Here is a 19,297-nt window from a genome sequence, read left to right on the forward strand (position 1 = left end):
TACATAATGCTCAAGGGATAGATCCAAGAGGAAGATGTAACAATTGTAAATACATATGCAACCCACATAGGAGCATCTCAATATAAAAGGCAAATGTTAACAAACATAAAAGGAGAAATTGACAGTAACACAAGAATAGTGGCGGACTTTAACATCCTATTTACATCAATGGACAGATAATCCAGACAGAAAATCAGTAAGGAAACACAGGCCTTAAGCGACACATTAGAAGATGTGGTGTACTTATACAATGGAATACTACTCAGCCATAAAAAGAATGAAATAATGCCATTTGCAGCAACATGGATGGACCTAGAGATTATCATGTTGAGTGAATGAAGTAAGTCAGAGAAAGACAAATATCATGTGATATCGCTTATATGTGGAATCTAAAAAAAAAAAGATACAGATTCTATTTACAAACAAAAGCAGACTCACAGACATAGAAAATAAACTATAGTTACCAAAGGGGAGAGGGCAGGAGGGATAAATTAGGGGTTGGGGATTAACAGATACACATTACTATATATAAAATAGATAAACAACAAGGCCCTACTATATAGCACAGGGAACTATATTCAATTTCTTGTGATAACATATAATAGAAAAGAATCTGAAAATATATATATGTATGTATAAGTATAACTGAAACACTTCGCTATACACCTGAAACTAACATTGTAAATCAACTACACTTCAATTAAAAAAATTTTTTTTAAATCGTGTTCAGTATTTTCACCATAAACATCTTTGCTACAAGCAGTTTCACCACAGAACAAACTGTCCGCATGGCAATTTTGCCTTAAAAGATAAAGTAACTGTAATTTACCACAATCTTCCAGTCTTCAAGGCAGTAATTACTGATTTTTTTTTGCTAATTTACATACAACAGCTTGTTCACTAATTCTGTCATTACCACATGCATCACGCAATATTAGAATGTGGAGGCAAAAGAAGAATCAAGTTTTTCTTATCCTCCCAAAAGAATGATCATATGATTCCGGATGAATATAAGTTTCTTGAAAGTGGTGAATCCTTTTTGCAATTTGATAGTGGAGAATATGATGGAGATAGAATTTTGGTGTTTGGCATAGAACCTGGCTTAGATGATTTGGTGAAACATGAGGACTGGGCATGTGATAGAATATTTAAATGTAGTCCAGATGTGCACTGCCTTTTTCTTTTATGGCAAAATTGTCTTATGGCCAATTCTTTGTGCAGAAAAACTGCCTATGGCAAAGATTCTTAGGGTGAAAATACCTAGAACCTAAAATATTACATAGCCCAGGAAAGGTGTGTGACCCCCTGTGAGTCAGAGTGAGTTAGTGGCAGAGCCTAGATTAAAACCAAGGACTCCTGACTCCCAGTCTCCCTCCCCGGTGCCTCCTAATAATGTAGCAAACAGACGCTCTTCTGCGTGGTTCAGGCAAAGCTGGAAGGCTGGTGTCTCCTGTGGGCCTGGGGAGACGACTCCTAGGAGGGCTGTGCTCTGGCCCTGCTTTTTTGACGCTGTGGTTTGCATTCTCATCTTCCCAATTAGTATTAACTGAGGGAGGCAAGAGGAGAAAACTGGGGCCTCCCCAAGTCTCCTTGCTCCACAACTCAGGGAGCGGGGGAGGCCTCTGCAGAGAAACTGTTGATAATTATGGAAGTTGAGGCTCTGCCTCATTAAGCAGGCAGAGCCCCTCCTGGGAACAGTCCCCTCACCTCACCCTCCGGCTTCCCCAGCTCAGCTAAGCAGCTTGTTTGCTTTCTCATTAGCCAACTTGTTAGCATGATGCTCTGTTCCCCTGAGTTGCCCAGAAGAGATGTTTTGGGGAAGGATGTCCTTAGCTGGCTCGGTCTGTCTCGTGCTTCCCTGGGGGACGTCTAGGCAGCCAGGTCCTGGAAACAGTTGTGTGTGGTGGTGATAACTCAGCGGTGGGGCCGAGGCTCCTCTGTTTGACCAAAGGGAAGTAGGAGCAAAAGCCTGGATTGGCTCAGGACGTGGAGGGTCAATACAACGGCCTGAGACCTAAGTGAGAAGGAGGGAGAATCCAGGACTGGCTTTGCACACATGGCTCGAAGGTTTCCAGGCTCATCCTGGGCTGCCGGGCCTCTGAGCAGAGGTGCCATGCTGTCTGCACTCCTCCCCACGTACAGAGTTCCTACAGACCCGCACATTGGTACAGCTCTTTAATGCTCACCACCGAGCGCTCTCATGTTTCAGCAGGACAGGACAAATGTTATTATTCTCTGTTTTTCAAATAGAAGCCTGAGGCCTACAGTACAGAGACTGACTTCACTGTGAGGGGAATTTCTAGCCCTAATTTAGTTCAGATCAGCTGAAATGACACTCAGAATTGCCTTATCTTTCAGCCCATTGAGACCAACCATCAATTTAATTTGATACCTGTATACTACCTCCAACAAAGGAGTAGGAGCAGCAGTAACACTATTTATTGAGTGCCCCATCATAGTGGGTGTATAAACTGACACTACATGAAGAAACTGAGGCTCAGAAAGGTTATCTGACTGGTCCAGGATCACAGCAAAATTGATAGATCTAGAGCGGAGGGTAGAGCTCCACGGTAGAGTGCATACTTAGCGTGCACAAAGTCCTGGGTTCAATCTCAAGTGCCTCCGTTAAACAAATAACTAAACCTAATTATCCCAAAGTAATTAATTAGTTAATTAATTAATTTTTTAAAAGATCTAGTGATCATGCCTGGGTAAAGAGAATGATGAGAACATTTTATATAAATATAAAGGTAGGCAGGGATATGCATTCCAGACTGGATGGAAAGGAAGCCATATAAGGAGGAATAAGTTGGAGACACAGTTAGAGACAGTAGATTCAGAAAATGTTAAATCTATCATTACTGTGATTTTACCTTCCCTGAACTGCGGTATCTGGCTCTACTAAAAGACTCATCCTTAGTCTCTTAAAGTACCCAGTTTCTGTGTGAAATAAAGCAGAAAGAGAAGCTTCATTAGTATATCAGGGGTCTCAGACTTTGCCTCAGTTTCCCCATCCTCTCTGCCCCTCACCATCAATAGGAGATTTTAATGAAGTTTTGCCATCATCTAGCCCTTGGTTCCTGGACCTCAGTCCATATGCCCGAGGCCCTCGTCTTGTTGACTCTCTCTCGGGGGCACTGAATTATTCCACCTGTTCAGAATGCGCCCTTGTCTGTGTTTGCCGCTGGTAGGCAGGTGTCCTGGAACAAGGAATCCTCTTTCCTTCTTCACATTAGTTCAGCAATTGCTATGCAGCCCAAGCAAGAAGCAGACCCAGCTTGAAGTATCAAAGACGACACCAGGAGATCATCTGACCCCATATTTTCAAACAGACAAACAGCATTAGAACCATAATACATAAAACAGATAAGCACAAAGTAGAAAACAGAGTAAAATAGGAAGTAGAAATAGGGATCCACAGCTGTGGCCACTCCCTATGCCCTCTTTTCTACCCTGGCTCCTCAACCAGTTCCTCCGCTAAGATGGTTCAGTTCCGCCTTCTCATGTTTTTCAGATGAGTGAACTGAGGGCCAAGGAGGGGACATGAGCCACCGAAGGGCCACAGCCCATTAGTGACTAAGTCAAGACCAGAACTTGGCAGAGATACCTCACTGTATGAATCATGAATGTTCTTTATAAAATTATTTTAATTGTTTCTCTGTAAAAATAAAAATAGAAAGATAACTGGACCTTTTAGAGTAAAGAGACATGGATTCAATCCCAGGTCCACAATCTAATCTCCATAATCTGAGAGATTGTCTTCTGCTGGGGTTGAACTCTTAAGAATTCATTCAGTCATTCATTTATTCGTTTATTTATAAATGAATGAATTCTGAAGAGTCAAATGGGTGTGATAGAGATTTAAATGCCCCTCTTACAACCCCACCAAGAGATAATCTTTTTCTTAGGTTTTTCATAGTTCCAAATTCCCTTTCCTTTCATTTTACAACCTTGGCACTCTTGCAACCCCCTCAGGTCTCTTCCCTTTAGAATGTAAAGCTTAGATCATCCTTAGTGCAGAGTTTCTCAATAGACATAAACAACAGGGGCACTGAGTAATTGACTCCTGACACATGCCCTTCTAGACAGAACATAAAGCCTGAGGGAACTGGGACCCCTGGACTGGTGGCCTCTGCAGTAAGCAGCATTTGTTCACTTTTAAGTGTTTTCTACAAATATTATTACCTTTTATGCACTATGATATGAAAAATGTGTTACAGAAACAAGTGCCCAAAGGAAGGCCCTGTTTTGGCCACTTTTCCCCTGGTGACATCTGGATAATGACTGTGGCAGGAGAGACAATGAGAACAAGCCAGGACTGAAATATCCCACAATCAGAACATTCGCTCTACACTGCGTTAAGGCTAACATTCTATCACGCAGAGCATTAATACAGTTTGTTTTCTGAGCACAAATGCATTAGGGTGTGTTATCAATAACTAATCTAAGGGCAAATATCTTAAAGTTCAGGAACACAGAAAATACATAGATATAATGTTGGTTAATCTGTGTCTATAGAGTAATAATTCATCTGTCCAACATTTAAAATAATGTCTAGTCCTCTAAGCATCAGGTGTACAGTAAATTGGGCTAAAAAGTTATGATAAGCATTAAGTCTACTTTGGAGAATACGTGTTTTGCAACAGTTGTATTCCTTTATAATTTGCAGAATAAAATGATAAGGATTTAAAAAAAATACTCTAAGACATCAGGCATAATAAACCAGAGTTGTCAGAGGCAAACAAGGACGTATGACCACAGCATGTCACTGAACTAACATTTTTTGGGTGGGGGGGAGGGTAGTTAGGTTTATTTTATTTTTAGAGGAGGTACTGGGGATTGAATCCAGGACCTCGTACATGCTAAGCACACACTGTACCACTTAAGCTATACCCTCCTCCCTGAAACTAACATTTTTTAATGTAATTTCTTTGCTTCAACAGATAATATACTTAAAGAGTTCAAAACTCAAAGCAGTCTAAAAGTATTTACATAGAGAAGTCTTGCCACTCCGACTTCTCAACCTACCTGCTCCTTCCTCGTCTTCACCTTGCCTTGAGCGAAGACCACTTGAGTAGTGTTTCCTGTATGATTACAGTATTTCTCTATGCAAAACTCAGAAGATAAGAACATTTTATAATCCTCTGTTCTTAAGCATAAGACCTCAAAGTGTATATTTTGTTCTACCTTTGCTTTTCTTTTTCTTAATAATAAATCTTGGAGACTTTTTCATTGTCTTGTAGCAAACACTGTCCCATTTTTAAAAAAATAGCTCTGTAGTATTCCATTGTGTGTTTAATTTGACTAGTCCTCCATTAAAGGACTCTTGTGTTGCCCCAATCTTTAGCTATTAAATACAGAACTATAATGAATGACCTTGTATATACATCATTTCATACATATGCATACAAATTCCTAAGAACAGGATTTGGGGGTCATAATGCAAATGTATATGTAATTTGGGTAAATATTCCTAAATTTTCTTCTAAAAGTGTTATGGCATTTGGTGTTCTCATCAGCAATGGACAAATGGTGTTTCCACAAAGCATCTTCTATAAAGTATGTTTTGGAGTTTTGGACCTCTGTAAACATGAAAATTGAGAAATGGTATCTTATTATAGTTTCAAGTTTCAATTTTATCTCATTTGTATGAGGTTGAAATTTTTTCCTATGTTTAAAAAACTTACATTTCTTTACATAATTGGCTTATTTGAGGGTCTGTCTCCAAAACTCTATAGTAAACAAGGGAAAGGACTGTGTTTTATTTAACTCATTTTCCCCAGTTCCTAGCATAAGGCCTGGGCATAAAGGAACAAATGAGTGACTGTGATTTCTAATATTCCTCACATTATTTTAGTTATACTTGACATAATTTTTCTAAGCTTTAACTTATGCTTTTGAAGAATGTACTACATAAAAATACAGCATGTAAAAATTTAAAATTACTTATAATGCCATTACTTTAAATCAATGATTTATTTATTCATTTCTAATTTCTAAAACACATTTTTTTCAAGTATCAGCAATGAACTTTTGAACATATCAATCTTATTTTTTTCACTTAAGTTTTAAGCATGTGTAATTTTAGATGTCATCTTTCTCCCCAAATCATCAATTACTTGATGGAGGCGTGAGGTCTTGTTTCTTTCTCTTGTTCCATCCCTGATACAGAATAAATGTTAAGGTGAGTACTTGATGCTGAGAGGTGATGACATGAAAGAGAAGACACAACTTTCCTGGCTAGGCAGGCCTCCGGCTCTGTAGCATACATCTCTGATTTCTGCACTGCTGACTCTGGATGGTGTCTATGAGTCCTGTGCTCAGGTATTTATGTCACTTTGGTAGCCTTCTAATCTAGTCAGTTAGTGCCAAGACACTCAGATATGCAGCTGGACACTACGAGTGAAGAAGCAAGTCTGTTTTGGAGCCTGCCTCATAAAGAGGAAATACGGGAATACCAATGTCATGTGAATATATAGCGAACTAAAAATAAGTATTAAAGTGGTAACTCTGAGCACAGCACAGTTATTCATTTGCAGAGTCGAGACAGATGGCTAATCTATACAGATCCACAAAATAAGGAGAAAAACAAAGCGTCCCTTGGTGTCTGGGACTGCGGAGGACGCAGTAATTTAGTCAAAGGGTAGTTCCCACTGTCCATCCTGGAGAGAGGTCAGGTATTACAGATGAAGTGGGATGTAGGCTCAATGCTGGTTGAGATTGATGGAGACTCTCTGATTGTCCAAATACTTGAGATTTATTTTCTCAAAGACACTCTTGGAATCCTGCAGTTACATTAGCACTCTCAGAAGCAAATATCTTTTGTTTCCTTTTGCTCAAAATCTCCAGCTCTCACAGAAGCTTCTCCAGTTGGATCTCAGAAAATTTGATGATCTCCTTCATTTTAGTGTAGATGGATCGGTTCATCTTTTATGGCTACCTGTTTGTCTTAAATTTAATTTAGCAAGTGCATTATCTCCACCTTTGATTCTGAGAAAAAGTACATTTGGCTTTATGAATGACTGAAATGCATTACTTCCAATAGATAAATGCTTTCCTTTTATTATTTTTCTGGTTTCCGTGTCCATCCAAGTACATGCTAACAGATAGTATTCAGCCGAGGTTAGAGCTCAGATGCTAATCTCAAGATTTTTAATGAAAATATAAGGATGTGGATTTAAATAAAAGTGATCACTTAAAAAGTGAATAAGCTTTGTGAGTGAGTCTTGGGCAATGACAATAATAGTGGTGGTGATAAAAATAATGATAGTAATACTGGAAATACAGGCTTAGAACAGTGCAGTTGGACCAGAGCATTAGGGATTCAATAAACAATGACTGAACCAATGAATAGATGATAGAGGACATGATGAAGGAAGAGATAGTGGTGGGAGTAATGGAGGTGGAGATGCTCAGCACAGAAGTGATAATGGTACCCATGTTGACTGTGTTTATATAGTGATGAGGTTAGTGGCAATCAGAAAAAGAAGCTGGATGAGAAATCTTCTTGCAAGGAGAATTTTTTAAAAATTAAATTCATTTCTGGGGCGCTCAGTGTGTGACTCTCACTGTGTGCACAAGTTCATTCAAGTTGGTTTGTCTCTTCCCATAGAAAGCTACATGGAACTTGCAAAAAGTTCTGGTGGCCCAGAGGAGGCAATGTCTCTGAGACTGGATTCCAGATCCCAACGATCAGGGTGGCAGAGTTGAGAAAAGTCATTTGAGAAATAGACCTACTCTGCTTCACTTTTCTGTGCCCAACTTCCGGCCTCAGAGGAAACCCTACTGAAAACTAGTCACCCCCAACAACCCCAAGGAACATACAGCTAGGAACTCCTGGGAGACAGCATTTCCAGGAGCAAGAGATATAAGAGGGGACATGTATTGGAAATAGAAAGGACACTGAAGAAGATACAAGTGTTAATGTCAAAAAGTCAGGAAACGGGCAAGGATGGTACAGCAGAGGTGAGAGGAGCTAAAGAAAAGGACTAAGAGGGGGCTTTGACCTTTCCTGGGGGGGACCTGTTAGATACATAGGAAAAAAGAACTGGGGGGAAATTAGTGTAGATCTCCTATGTCCATCCTCATCCCCCAAACTTTTTTCAGTAGCTTTAGAGAAACACAGACTACCAGGGCTGTAAGGGGCTGTATAAGTTACCTAGTTAAACTTCATTTTAGACAAGAGCAAGGTGAGATGAAGACAGGAGAGATGGTCAGGCTTAATGCTCACTTTGAGTTAGTGGCAAAGCAAGTTTAGAAAGCCAGTTCCCAAAGGGAATGTGTTCTATCTTATATTGCAGCCCTTCTAGACTGACACCAGAGGGTCCTGACTTCATCAGTTCACATACACACGCGCCCCTCAGAGACCTCCTAGTATGTAATTCCCTTTGGGAATATCTTCTCAAAATACGCTGTGTCTGCTCACTGATTCCTCATCTTGCCTTATGATTCCGGGCTGTGAGGGACTTTCACCAGAGTGTTCACATCCCTTTCCTTTCTCATCTCTTCCTCCTTCAGCTCATATTAAGAACATTCCTGAATTCCAGAGAGGCTCCCAGAAGGAACTTAGCAATTACATTTTAGAAAATAGGTGTTCCTTTTTCCACAGTTAAATACAACTGGTTACTGGATACAGAGGATTATGGCGCAGGCGGATATGCTTTAAAGAATCACGGGGCATTTCATTTGGACTATAAGAGGATGAGCATGAGAATTCTCCTCTCTCTTCTGTTTCCTGGTGGGGTGTGTAGGAGAATATCCAGGAGCCTAAGACTCTGGAGTCACATTCTATACAACCAGAAAAGTTCTAGGCTGTACGGAATCAGGCAACCCGGACTCCACTCCAAATCTGTCAGCAACAGAGCATGATATTGTGCAAATGACTTCTGCCTTCTGATCTTCAGTTCCTCTTTTGAAGGGTGAGGTGAACTGGCAAGTTATCATGTAGGTTATTTTCCGTCTCATATGTTCTATACTTTTGGATCTGGGGAGATTTCTCAAGAAGAATCTTCACATGGTTAATCTTCTCACTTTACCCCTCCTTTCTAGGAACTATGGTCATGTCAACCATGTGTGAACCCCCAAATTTTCATCCTTCCCGGTTTCTCTACCACAGGCATCCTGAACTCTTTCACTCTTGCAGACACCCAGGAATGCATCTACCTCCTCACTCTGGCAGGAAACTTGTTCATTACTGTCCTGGTTCAGGCAGATTCCGGACTGTCCATGCCCATTAACTTCTTCATCAGTGCCCTCCCCTTCTTGGAACTCTGGTATGTCAGCACTACAGTGTCCATGCTGCTGCATACCTTGCTCCATGGGCACTTCGCCCATCTCAGCTGTGTGCTTTGTCCTACCATGTATCTTCTATTCCTTGGGCATGTCTGAGTGCTACCCATTGGGTGTCATGGTGCTGGACCACTAACTTGCCATCTGTCACCTACTCTATGACCATGCATTCATGAGCAGAAAGGTACAGATATGGCTGGCAGGGGCCACTTGGATGGCTAGCTTCTCAGCTGTACTTATGCCAGCCAGCCTTGCAGCCACTCTGCCCTTCTGTTTGAAAGAGTCTGGGGAAATATGGAATACAGAATTGCCACACATTTAAAATGTCTAGTTTTCAACAACAACAATGGCAAATATGAGACATGCAAATAAACAAGAAAGTCTGATCTACACACTGAAAAAAGAAACTGACTAGAAACTGTTTCTTAGGAAGAACAAATAATAAGCTGACTAGACAAATATTTTAAATCATCTATTATAAGTATGCTTAAAAAACTAAAGAAAACTATGTCCAAAAACTAAAGAAAAGTACAGGAACAATGGCCCACCATATAGAATATCAAAAAAGAGATAAAAATAATTTTCAAAAAAAAATCAAAACTGTTCTTGAACAGTCCAATAACTGACATGAAAAATTCAATAAAGACTCAACAGTAGATTTGGGCTGGCAGAAGAAAGAATCAATAAGCTCAAAGATAGACCAGTTGAGACTATCCAACTATAATCAGGAATGAGAAAAAATAATGGATAAAAATAAACATCACTCCACAGACCCATGGGACATTATCAAGAATACTACTACATACGCATAATGAGAGTCCTCAGAGGAGAGGAAAGAAAGAAAGGGAAGAAAGAATATTTGGAGACGCACAGCAAAAGCTTTCCAAATTTGATGAAATACATGAATCTACACATCCAGGAAGCTAAACAAACTCCAAGAAAGATAAACTCAAAAAGAATCACATTCTAGAGACATGATAATGAGACTGTCAAGAGCCGAAGACAGGCTCTTGTAAGCAGAGAGACAGCAGCAAGTCATTACATACAATGGATCCTCAGTAAGATCTCATCAGAAAACATGGGTATTAGATGGCAGCTGGATAATATCCAAAGTGCTGAGAGGGAAAGACTGTCAATCAGGAATTCTGTCTTGTTTAGCCTTCAAAGTTATTCTTCAAACAAAGAAATTGATTCACAGATGAATAAAAACAGACACAAATTGTCTCTAGTAGAGCTGACTGACAAGAAATATTAAAAGATTAGAGAAAAATTAATTTTTACATTGCCCATTAATTTCTTCATCATGCTCATATTTTCCTCTCATTCTTGATCATAAAGAACATAACTATAAGGAGCATTTCAATATCCTTTTCTACTAATTTTCTTTTCTCTGTCATTTCTAAATCTATTTCTATTGAATAATTTTTCTACTGTTTATGGATTATATTTCTCTTGCATCTTTAAATGCCTAGTATCTTTTATTTAGATGTAGAAAATTATAGATTTCATATTTTTTTGTATTTTGTTCTGTTGTGGTGTTGTTTCATCAGTTCAACCCTTTCAAGCCTTCTTTTAAGCTTCTTAAGGCACACCAGAGCAGCCTTAAGGCCAGTGCTGATTTAACACTACTACTAAGAGAAAGTCTTTCCGCTCTGGTTACCAGAAACACAAACTCTTTGTGAACTCTAGGAATTGTTTGGTTTATCACTTCTGTAAGAGGTAGTTTCTTCTAGTGGCTGTGCAGACCAGTACTCTGCCAAAGACTTAATGGAATCCCTTTGCTAATATGTATGTAGGGCTCTCTCACTGCGCTAATTTCTTTCTAGTTCTCTGCCCTGAAAATATTCTCTGTCCTCCGTGAACTCCAATCTCTATCTGCTAACTCTATGTGACTGCCTCACATGTCCTCTCAACCAAAAATTTTAATAATTAAACTTCTAATATCTAGTGCTTAAAATATTTAAAAATATTTTTGTCTCACTTCATCATGATCACACAACACCCCTGGGGCTCTGACCCAGTCCCCCACCAAGGCAGTACACTAGAAGAAGCCATGACACACACCAGGCTGTGGATCTAGCCCTCCAGCTGCAGCCTAGACTCTGCCAAGGCAGCAACCACCATCAATCATTGCTTCACAGGAGAAACAGCCACTGATGCTGGCGTAACAGCTCCAACCACTCTGACTCCAGCCCACACTCCACCAAGGTGATGATCACCATCATGCTGCAGGAGAAGCTGTGGCTCACACCAGGCTCTGGCCCTAGCCCTTCTGGCTCTGCCCTACCCTCCACCAAGGTGGTGGCCATCTGCACTGCCTGGGAGAAGTCACAGCCTGTGCTTGCTTCAGATCCAGCTTTCCTACCAAAGCCACTGGATAAACAGACTTCATAGTGACACTCCCACACGAGGACACACCCTCAAAACTAGGATAGGCAACTCTTTCACCTAATTTTATAGTGATTAAAAAAAGAAATTCAAACAAATTGAGAAGACAAGAATATGTTCCTAATGAATGAGTGAGATAAGATCCCAGAGAAATAACTCTAATAAACAAAGATAAGTAATTTACCTGATAAACAGTTCAAAGCAATGTTCATAAAGATGCTCACTGAACCCAGTAGTAAATGGAAGAACACAGTGAAAACTTCATCAAAGAAACAGAAAATTTAAAAAAGAATCAATCAGAACTGAAGAATAAAATAACAAAAATCTTAAAAAATACACAAGAAGGAATTAACAGCAGATTAGATGATACAGAAGAACACATAATTTGCCTGTAAGAATAGCAGAAATCACCCAATCAGAACAGCAAAAAGAAAAAAAAATTAATGAGGGTAGTTTAAGGGACATCTGGGCAACATCAAGCACACTAACATTTGCATTATAAGGGTCTTAAAAGAAGAAGAGTGAGAGAAAGGGACACAAAAAACTATTTGATATAATAATGACTGAAAACTTCCCTAACCTGAAAAAGGAAAGAGATATCCAGATCCAGGAAGCACAGAGATCCCAAATAAGATGAATCCAAAGAGACCCACACCAAGATATATCATAATTAAAATGACAAAACTTAAATATAAAGCGAGAAAATTAAAGGCAGCAAAAGAAAAACAAAAAAAGTAACATATAATGGAATCCCCATAAGGCTATCAGCCTGAGAAATTTCACAGGCCGAAAGAAAGTGGCATGGTATATTTAAAGCATTGAAAAAAAAAAGAAAAACTACAACCAAGGATACTCTACCCAGCAGGGTTATCATTCAGAATGGAAGGAGAAATAAAGAGTGTTCAAAATAAGCAAAAACTAAGAGTTCATCAACAGTAAAATGGCATTACAAAAAATGTTAAAAGGTCTTTCTTAAGCCAAAAAGAAAGGCTATAACAAGAAATAAGAAAATATATGAAGGGAAAAAGTCTTACTGGTAAAGGAGAATATATACTAAAGGCACTGGATCAATCGCTGTAAAACAAAAAACTACTGCAAAAGTTAAAAGACAAAAGTCATAAAATCAACTAAACAGTTAAGGGCATCTAAAAATATAAAAAAAGGCATCAAAAACATAAAACATGGAGGGTAGTAAAAATGTGGGGCTCTTAGAATGTGTTTGAACTAAACTACTATAAATTTAAAACATATGTATATACACACACACACATATATATGTATATATCATGATAACCACAAGTCAAAAATCGCCAATAGATATTCAAAAAAGGGGGGAAAGGAACCCAAAAATAGCACTAAAGAAAATAATCAAACCACTAGGGAAGAGATTAAAAGAAGAACAGCGAAGAACTACAAAAACAACCAGACAACAACCAATAAAATGTCCACAAGTACATACCTATCAATAATCACAACAAATGTAAAGAACTAAACATGCCAATCCAAAGAAATAGGGTAGCTGAAAGGATTAAAAAAAAAGACCCATCTATATACTGCCTACAAGACTGACTTCAGTGCCTCAGACTCACAGAGGCTAAAAATAAAATGATAGAAAAAAGATACTTTGTGCAAATGGAAATAAAAAGAAAGCTGGGATAGTAGTACTCGTATCAGACAAAACAGACTTTAAAACAAAGTCTGCAACAAAAGACAAAGAAGGGCATTATAATAGAGGGGTATCCAATGATAAGAGTGATATGAAATTTCTCTTCCCTTAACTTATTTAGCAACTTCCTATTGTGTAGTGGAACGCATCAGGAAAGAGAGCAGCCTCTGCTTTCTCAAATACTAGAATGTAAGTTCTCTGGGGGTAGCTTTGTATTGCCCATAGCATACAAATACAAATTGCTACATAAGAACTATTTGTTTAACATATTGATGACTAGCTATTTGATTTTCCAGATGGCATCTGTAAAAGGTATTATGTAAGCTCATGAAAGGGAAGGTGGAATTTTAAGCCTTGGAAGGAGATATTTGGAAAGAGACCCAGCCCACAACCTACCAGGTCACACTGCATAGCTATAAATGTATCACTCATATATCAATGTCACGCAGCCTAAAAGCTGTAGACTGTGAGCTAGACCCCAATTCTCATGGGTGCCCATTTATTACTGTTGCTCTGGCTTCTCATAATTCATTATGCATCATTGATGACCAACAACAAAACTGAGATCATCCCTGAAAAATGTGATTTGTTTACCTCTTCAGTTCCCAACTCTGAGGCTTACGCAGTAGATTATTTGTTCCCCAAATGTTAGGATAGTGAGGTCTGAAGACAGCAGAAAGTCTAAGAAAGACATCTCAGTTATATACTCACTTCTGTTGCTCTCTCATCACTTACTAGACTTTTCTAATATACCACTGTCACCAGAGAACAGTTTCATGTGAAATTTGAGAATGGACACTGAATGAACCAAATGTTGAAAGCACGTTCTTGATAGACAGTTACAGGTATCTGCCCTTTCTGTTTCAATCATCTAGGGAAGACTTCCTAAAGGAGTCAGTCTTTCAGAGATGGCTGACAGAGAGGGAGACTGGCATAACTGAGACCTCACAGAACAGCAGCAAGGAGAAGATTTGAGGACTGAAGGAAAGTTGTGAAGTGGTTACGCGCAGGTCACAAGGTTTTACTCTGCTTCTTCCTAACTTCCGAGAGATGAAAAGACCTCTAGTCAAGGATCTGCCTCAAGGACAGAAGTAACTTCCTACATACAGGTAGCATCCTAGAGGCGTTAGCTAGTCCCCTAATTACCCTCATTCTTTCCTGCAGTACTCTGATACACCAACTCACAACAGATGAGAGAGGATGTAGAGTTGGAGAAAAACAAACAAGTGCCAGTTCTACATTTGCATGCCACTGGTTTCAGATCCTGTATCTGAAATGAGGTTAAACGTTTAGCTCTCTGCCACTGGACTCAGCAAAACATACTTTTTAGACATTCAAGTTCCCTGGAATTCTTCCTCTTTGGTGAGATGTGGAAAAATTTACTGTCTCTACCCTTCCTCACGAGTCATGACTGACTACAGGGGAGGTTCAGGGAGCATCACAGGCACTAAGATCAAGGTCTTCCCACTCGACTCTGTCACAGACCCCGTCACTGGCTCCCAGCAGAGATGCTCCTGTTGGCAGTCCCCAGCAGTGGTCCTCAGAGCAGCAGAAAACCCTCAAATGAGATGATTCCTGACTCAGAGTCTTTTTATTTCCAGCTATACCATTTTCAGAGGCTACCAACAGAGCACTCACAGCAGCTACGGCTGCTTCCAGCAATTTTCAAATGCGCACAACTGTCCCTCCTAATATCTGCTCAATCCCTGGGTTTCTCAGCCATCTGGTCTGCTCAGTGCATCTTCCTCAATAAACATCTCTCCACAGGGTGTTAGCCAAGTCCTCAGCCTTGGTGCTGCAAAACCCTTTAAAGAAACCTGTTCGAAGACCTCAGAGGTTTTGGAACAGGAATAAATCTGAAAATACTGTAGTTGGTCTCATTTCTAGAATCACTTCGCGACACTATTGTTGTGGAGGAACGGCCTCTCATCTCATTCTCCTGCACTTGAAGTTACTTTTCCAAGATGTTTACTATAACCATTCCTTTTTATTAGAGTTTAACTCAGGTTTCCAGTGAATTTAGTATGAAACTTATTCCATTTCAAATATTCCAATATGATTTATCCATGCAAACAAAGAAATAGCTCTGGATAGCCTTTAATTCCATATTTAGAGAAAAGTATATAAGTTGAACTTAAATTGAGACACTGTCTCCAAGAAAGTTTTGTCTATACATGTTATGTACTACATTCATTGACTTCATCCCCAAAACACTAGGTCCACACTACTCTAGAGTGGCTTTCTTAGGTTTTCCAGTGTAATCAGGTGCCACTTCCAAGTATGCCATATGAACAATACGAAGCATAAGTTTTAGTTGTATTTTCCAGCAGTTGCTATAGGAAATCATTTCCAATGTCTATTTTACATTCTTGAGGTTAATTTTATGTGTAAACTTCATTGTGCCATGGGGTGCTCAGATATTTAGTTATATTTTATTCTGTGTGTGTGTGTGTGTGTTTGTTTCTGAATGATATTAACATTTGAATCAATAGACTGAGAAAAGCAGACTGCCCTCCACAGTGAGGGTGGGTCCTATCTAACCCCTTGAAGGTCTAAACAGAACAAAAATTCTGAGTGAGAGAAGTTTCTCTCTCTCTGCCTGACTATTTTTGAACTGGGACATTAGTCTCCTGCCTTACAATGTAGATGTGGACTGGAACATACATCATTGGTTCTCCTGGTTATCAGGTCTTTGGACTTGTACCAAAATTATATCATTGGCTCTCCTGGTTACCAGCTTATCAACTGAAGAACTTGGGACTTCTCAGCCTCCATAATTTTGTAAGCCAATTCCTTATAATCAACCTCTCCCCCACCTCTCTTTTCATGTATTCTATTTTTCCTGTTTCTCTGGAGAACCCAGACCAATGTACAAAATGGGCTCTGCACATAAATGATAGATGGAAATGGAAAGAAAAAAGAAGAAATCTTTCAAATTGTATTATAAAAAAAAGACTGCAGGGTGTTACTCAGTATCTTTGGTTTTCAGACGAAAGCAGCACAGTACAATCCTGCATAAGAAAGGGATTCTATTAGCTTAAGTAATTGGGAAGTTCAAGACAAATCTGATCAGATAGGGCTCAATTCAGAGACTTACACTGCATCATAGAGCTGAGTCTTGACTGAGAGGTCACCCCTGAAAAACATCCTCATGTATCATTTATTTTTTCTGTTTAACATTTATCTCAATTTTATGTGCATTTATGAATATATTTTTCCTTTATATGTCTATTTTTAATCTGCATGGCCATTTTTTTCCTGTTTTGCCAAATGTTTCAGCCCCATCTCTAGGATATTGCCTGATACATAATAGACATTCAATAAATATTTATTGAATGAATAAATAAATCTTTTTCTCTTACTCTCTTTCATTTGACTTACTTTCACTCTATGTGCTAAATTTATTTTTCCGTAAGCTGTCTTTATCCAAACAGCAGGAAAAATGGACGTGACAGTCTTAAACCTCCATTCTGGTGATGCAAGTGAAAAGGCGCAGAGATTCTTGGGCTCAGAGCTCTACGTTTAAATTTGATCAAGATTCTTCCTAGATAGAATAAAAGTTGGAGCAATGTATGACTGATTCCACAGGTCTTTTTACCCAACCCTATGGCAAGAGATGAAGGAGGTAGGGTCTGTCCCTTGACTGAAATACTTGAAATGGTTCCAGGATGAATTATGTTTTATTGTACTGCAAAAAGTGAAAAAAATCCAAGTTAAATTGGATTCAGTGCATAAAAAGGAAAAGGAATTCATCGCTCCCATATCTGAACATACATCAGAACATCAAATGATGAGTTGCAGGCAAGTTGTGAATCACAGACTATGACATCATCAGAGACTCAATTCATTGATTTTCTTAGCTCTCTGTTCTCATCTATTTTAGTTTCATCCTCTGCCTGGTTTTCATCATGGGAGTAAAATGGAAGGCAATGTTGAGGGCATCTTTCTTTTCTCTTGCTTATATAGAGAAGCAAAATAATAAGAATCTGAGTGTTGAGAGTACATAGTAGGAGTTAGACTGTTCCTGCTCCTATAGTTTGCGAGTGTTGAGAGAAGTCTGTGAAAATGGTGACACCAGCAGCAGCAGCAGGGGCAGTGTTCCCGTGTCCTATGGGTTTCAGCTAGTGCCATACATTTTTGAAATCACTCATTCCAGTGACAGAAGACTCTCAATACTTTCACACCTTCCAAATATTTGTGGGCACATAATTTCTTAAATTAAATTTTCTTCTTAAAATAGTTATATAATTTTATTGTTCCTGCATTGATTTCCAACTGAAACAATGATTCAGTAGTAATTAGCAAAAACATGTAATTACATAAAATATTTTATTATAATTATGAGGTTAAAGTCTGCTTTTCAAAAGACACTGGGAGAAAATTAATAACAAATCACAATATGGTGAATGTATTTCCATAATACCTATGTGACAAAAAATTATACCTAGAAATATTAAAAATGCCTATAATTCAATCAGAAGACAAATGATTCAGTCAAAAACTTGGAGAGACATTCCAATCAGAAATGGATGAAAGGTTTGAAAAGGCACTCCACTAAAGAAAATATACAGATGGACAATATACAAGCAAAAATATATTCAGCATCTTTCAGCAAGGAAAGCGACAAGTACATACTATGTGGTTCTACTCATGAAATTCTAGTCTGTCAAACAAAGTTTTAGTGACAGAAGCAATCATTGGTTTCCCAGGCCTGGTGGTGGTACAGGGGACTAACAAGGAAGGGCATGAAGGAAAATCTGGGTGTGATGCAAATGATTTACATTTTGATCATGGTGCCATTTACGGAGATACACATTTATCAAAACATATCAGACTACGTACGTCAAATGGGTGTGTTCATTGTATTAAATTATGCCTCAATATTTTTGGTTAAGAGAGGAAGTATAAACAAATGGAACTCACACCATAAATAAAAGCTAAGGCTATAAAACTTCCAGGTGCAAATGTAGGGGAAGGTTTATTTAAACTTGGCTTACGAAAATGTTTCTTAGACACTAAGCATTAAAAAAAAAAAAAAAACAAAACTGTAGCTAAATTTAATCAAAATTTAAAAGCTCATTCTCATTAAAAGGCATTCCTGAGAAAACAGATATGCAAGCTACAGACGTGGGGACACTATTCACAATACATATGTCTCATAAACAGCTTTAGTCCAGTACATATGAATAGCTACTGGAATTCACTAATTTAAAGACAGTTTTGTTACAATGTGCAGAAGACTAGGACAATTTACTTAAAAGATATATGAATAGTTAATAAAATAACAATAATTCTTCAACATAATTTGGTACCAGGTTAACACAAAATAAAACTAAATGAGATACTACTATTTACCCCACTAGAATGGCTACTACATTTTTAAAACTCTCGTAGTACCACAAGTTGGAAAGCATATGACGCAACTCATGGGGGTGTTATGTGGCACATCCACTACAGAAAACATTTGGGCAGCATCTTCTAGAGTTAAAGATTTATCTACCCAGACACATAACAGAGAAGAATGAAAGTCTATGTCCAAAAAGACTTTCACAAATATGTTCATGGCAGGTTTATTCATAATAACCAATAATTGGCAACAAATTAAATGCTTATCAACAGATAAATGAATAAATATATTTTGCATATTCATACGGGGGAATCCTACAAAGCAATAAAAAGAACAAAGTACTATGGATATATATATTCTCTGTATGTTATTTTTATATATAATTAAATATTATTCAGTGATAACAAGGAAATTCTGCCTTTTGCAACAATACGAATGGATCACGAATGCATCATGCTAAGTAAAATAAGTCAGACTGAGAAAGGCAAATACTGACAGTCTCACTTGTACGTGGAATCTAAAAGGCTGAATTCATAGAAATGGAGAATGGAATGGTGATTATCAGGGGCTGGGCAGTGGGAGAAATTGGGAGATATTGGACAAAGGAT

The sequence above is a fragment of the Camelus ferus genome, chromosome 21 (assembly GCF_009834535.1).
Source record: "Camelus ferus isolate YT-003-E chromosome 21, BCGSAC_Cfer_1.0, whole genome shotgun sequence".
Lineage (NCBI taxonomy): Eukaryota > Metazoa > Chordata > Mammalia > Artiodactyla > Camelidae > Camelus > Camelus ferus.